Below are 5,079 nucleotides of genomic sequence, written 5' to 3'. Positions count from 1 at the left end.
ATTCTTCCCCTCCTGCTATCTTCTTTTTTTTTCTTAACATATGTTGCATTATTTGTTTCAGAGGTACAGATCTGTGATTCAACAGTCTTACACAATTCACAGCGCTCACCATAGCACATACCCTCCCCAATGTCTGTCACCCAGCCACCCCACCCCTCCCCCCCCCCCCCCCACTCCAGCAACCCTCAGTTTGTTTCCTGAGATTAAGAATTCCTCATATCAGTGAGGTCATATGATACATGTCTTTCTCTGACTGACTTATTTCACTCAGCATAAGACCCTCCAGTTCCATCCACATTGTTGCAAATGGCAAGATCTCATTCCTTTTGATGGCTGCATAATATTCCATTGTGTACATATACCACATCTTCTTTATCCATTCATCTGTCGATGGACATCTTGGCTCTTTCCACAGTTTGGCTATTGTGGACATTGCTGCTATAAACATTGGGGTACACATACCCCTTTGGATCCCTACATTTGTATCTTTGTGGTAAATACCCAGTAGTGCAATTGCTGGATCATAGGGTAGCTCTATTTTCAACTGTTTGAGGAACCTCCATACTGTTTTCCAGAGTGGTTGCACCAGCTTGCATTCCCACCAACAGTGTAGGAGGGTTCCCCTTTCTCCGCATCCCTGCCAATATCTGTCGTTTCCTGACTTGTTAATTTTAGCCATTCTGACTGGTGTGAGGTGGTATCTCATTGAGGTTTTGATTTGGATTTCCCTGATGCTGAGCGATGTTGAGCACTTTTTCATGTGTCTGTTGGCCATTTGGATGTCTTCTTTGGAAAAGTGTCTGTTCTTAATAATATTTTCTTTTCTCCAGCTCACTTTATTGTAAGAATATAGTATATAATACATATAACATATAATATATGTGGGGCCACCCAGGCACCCATTCCTTGTGATTTTCTTTCTTTTTTTTAAGATTTTTTTTTTCCATTTGAAAGAGAGAGAGCACAGAGGTAGAGTAGGAGGGAGAAGCAGGCTCACCACTGAGCAGGGAGCCTGATGCAGGGCTTGATCCCAGGACCCCGAGATCATGACTTGAGCTGAGGGCACATGCTTATCTGACTGAGCCACCCAGCGCCCTCCTTGTGATTCTTAACATTTTCTTTTCTCTAGCTTACTTTATTATAAGAATATAGTATATAATACATATAACATACAATATAGGTGGGGTGCCTGGGTGGCTCTGTTGCTTAAGCATCTGACTCTTAATTTCAGCTCAGGTCATGAACTCAGGATCGCCATCTCAGGGTCATGAGATTGAGCCCCACATTGAGCCCTGCATCGAGCCCTTCATTGGGCTCCGCACTGGATGTGGAACCTACTTAAGATTCTCCTCTCTTCCTCTCTCCTCCTCCCCCTACTCTCACACACTCTCTCTCTCTAAAAAAGGAAGAAGAAAGAAAGAAAGAAAGAAAGAAAGAAAGAAAGAAAGAAAGAAAGAAAGAAAAGAAAAGAAAGGTAAAAAATAGGTGTTAATTGATTGTTTATATTATCAGGAAGGCTTCAGGTCAACAGTAGGCTATTAGTAATTAAGTTTTTGGGCAATCAAAAGTTATATGCCGATTTTTGACTGCACCAGGGGTCAGCGCCCCTGACCCCCATGTTGTTCAAGGGTCAACTATAACTGCGTTGTTTTGCTCTTAATTATCTTATTTTTTGCTTTTGCTGTCACCTCAATTACATTTGTACAAATATACCTCTTTTCTTGTGACAGGAGCATGTATTTATTTCTGAGTTTAATTGTTTTGAGCATCATTCAATTTCACATTCTGCAAAATAATAATTCTGGGATGCCATTATCTAATGATTGATGAATTCTCTACTCTGCCAAGTCATTGTCTCATATTTAGGTTTTTGGGTTTTTTAAAGATTAGGTTATATATAAAAAAATTCTGGAGAGAATTTTTTCTACTAGGGAGAAACTGTACATCAGAGAGGGTGACAGAGCTGACATATGAACCTAAAGCCTATGTTTACACCAAGCCAAGCAAAAGAGCCAGTAGATGAAATTATTGTCTGGCATCTTTGAGAAATATGCAATGTCAGCAGAACTTCTGGGTGGTGAGAGTTAGGCAAATGGTCTTACTCTTTTCCAGTAAGAAGGAGCACTCTTTGAACTATAGGTTGATTAGCTTGCTGTCAATCATTGGAATGAGTAGATGAATAAAATAAGCTAGGAGAACTTATGAAAGAGAATGACATTGACCTTCTGATCCTCTATACTCCCACAGCTATCTACACTGCTTTCTGTAGCTTTTTGAATTTGCCTATTTATGACACCAGAATCCCCTTGCCTACTCAATGGTCATGAAGACCCTCTTCCATGTCAATCACAACGCAGTTCTCAGAAGGCATCTTATTTTATATATGAATATAAAAGAAGGCCTTAAATTTCAGTGTTTTTAGGAAATAGGATGGGTTAACCCCAGCCTCTGATTGGTAAAATATTTCCCTTCTTTTTTTCCCCACTAAATCTCGAAGGGCTGTAGTCTGATTTTTAAATCCTGAGTCACAACAGCCACATGTGTGAAATTACACTATAACTATGTGCTTACATATCTGTCCTTCCTACTAAAATGGGAACTCTCTGAAACTTGGAGTCCTGGACCTTCATCTATGTATACATTTATTTATTCAATACACTCATCTGTGTATTGAAAATATATATAGCAATGCCTGGCACCTAGCAAACTGTAACAAATGCTTGTCCACATAAAGTCATCATTCATTCATTCATTCATTTAGATTATTCAGTCTCTCTGAACTTTACTCTCTTTGTTCTTACTAGGATAACAGTACAAAGGGGCATCTGGGTGGCTCAGTCATTAAGCGTCTGCCTTTGGCTCAGGTCATGATCCCAGGGTCCTGGGATCGAGCCCCACATCGGGCTCCCTGCTCAGCGGGAAGCCTGCTTCTCCCTCTCCCACTCCCCCTGCTTATGTTCCCTCTCTCGCTGTGTCTCTCTCTGTCAAATAAATAAAATCTTTAAAAAAAAAAAAAAGGATAACAGTACAAATAAATCACCCGGCAAATGATACATAGTGGATACTCAATAAATAAAGTGATATTCTTTCCTCCTACTCAAAAATGCAATCATGAAACCCAAAGAGTAGATATTATTTAGAGCAGTCAAGTGTTCTGGGACCATGTTCTTATCTGTCCTAAATTCATCCATGTTAGCTTCAAGTTTATCAGCCTATACTTAGCAGGAGAACAGAAGAAAAAATGCTTCCTGGGCATTGTGCTTTCTCCATCTTACATGAACACAATTTGTGTACAGACTGTGCGTCTTGTTCCTTCTGCTGTGTGAACACAGCTATAAATAACGCCTAATCGTCCAGACATGATTTGATCTGGCCCAGGTCCCTTTTTTATTTATCCTTGATTAAACATCCTGCCTTCTAATTTTTGTATGTGACCTTTTTTTATCTGAATTCATCAATGACTTTATCATTCATTTTCCACTTTGATCGTGAGAGCTCAGAAATGTTTAATGCTCACAAAATGGAAACATGGTAAAATATCACACATCATTATAGTCAAATTAGTACGTGTGATTTGAAATCTTATCAGTGTATTAAAGAACTTCATTTTGGCCCTGTCTATTTTTAAAGAGGCCAAACTCATTAACAAAAGGTCTTTGAAAAGGGTTTTTTGTTTGTTTGTTTGTTTGTTTTTGTTTCATAATGGTTCTGCTTATCAGGATGCTGAGGGCCTAAATCTTGAACCTGATGAAAGAAGTTCAGGTCCATAGTTTCTTACCTGCAGTCCTGAAAATTCCTAAACTCTGACAAGCAACAGTTTTTTGTAACATATTTGGTGACAAAGTTGGAGCTAAACTGAAGAAAGATTAATTACAGTCTCTATCCTACTTTGTGTGAATATTCATGTTTCATGGCAAAAATATCCATGTTTGCTTATTGTATGCTGTCCGAAGCCCATTGCAAATGTTATTTAATATATCGTTTACATTCTCTGTGACCTTCTTAAAATCTGAAGTCTGGATTTTGAAATATATTTAGTCCCAAGAATTTCTTTGGAGGAGGGGATCATGGGCCTGTAGTTACCAAACTTGGTCCCTGGGGTGTTAGTGTAGGTATATAAACACTTGTGTGGAATTAAGTTCCATCATCTTTTATTATAATAGTTTCAAAGAATATTCAAAATAGTTTCTACCCACCAAAATATTTATGGATGAAATACTGTAGTGTCTGGGATTTGTTAAAAAAATCTGGGAAAGAGGAAGTAGATGTCAAGAACTTTGAAGAGTCTTAGGTTTTACCCCACTTGCAAGCTCACAAGTTAGTCTGCCACAGTTTCATGGATGCTGGCAGAAGACATGAAACCCTTGGGTCAGAGGTAAAGGACTTTATTATTCACTGAATAGCAAGCAGCATGACTTTCATGTTCACATCAGGTCCCTCTTGCTTTCCAAGTCCCGAGGGGCAAAGTGAAGTGGCCCAGGTGGATGTTGTGCAAGCAGTGGGCTTGCATCACAGCTGGGGACCCCTGACTTTAGAGAGCCTGAATCTTTTATAATGGGAAGAAAGTACACCTGCCTAACCTTGCCCCAGAGGGAGATATTATCTTTGTTATACTGGTCAGTAAACAAATCTGCCCTCTGCTCTGAAGAGAGACACTATCTTTATTGTCCAGTACTGTTTACTATACAAGTGTCCTTGAAAAGAGTCCATAACAAGGCAGTCAGCACCTCTGGTCACAAAATATAGAGAAACACAAGAGACTCATGGAGAATTGTCCCCCAACAGTGGTGGTGGTGAGGGGGAGATGAAAAAAAAATTAACTGAGTTGATAATTATTAAAACTGGATGATGGATACATTGAGGTACAGTTTACTCTTGTATATTTTTGAAATTTTCCATGAATAACAAGTTACAAAATAGCAGCCACTATAAGTAAAATGGTATGTGACACTCTCCACATAAATCACAATAGAAATGACAAAGAGTGACTGTGTTAACTCTGTACTCTCACATTGCTACTTCCCTGGGCAAATGTCTGAGGTCTGTTTAGTAAATGTTCTTGGAGGCTAATTAAATTAT

The sequence above is a fragment of the Callorhinus ursinus genome, unplaced genomic scaffold (assembly GCF_003265705.2).
Source record: "Callorhinus ursinus isolate GAN/ISIS: 27379988/994484 unplaced genomic scaffold, GSC_fseal_2.0 scaffold16, whole genome shotgun sequence".
NCBI classification, from domain to species: domain Eukaryota; kingdom Metazoa; phylum Chordata; class Mammalia; order Carnivora; family Otariidae; genus Callorhinus; species Callorhinus ursinus.
The sequence above is the reverse complement of the archived record's forward strand: the minus strand, read 5'-3'. Positions refer to the sequence as shown.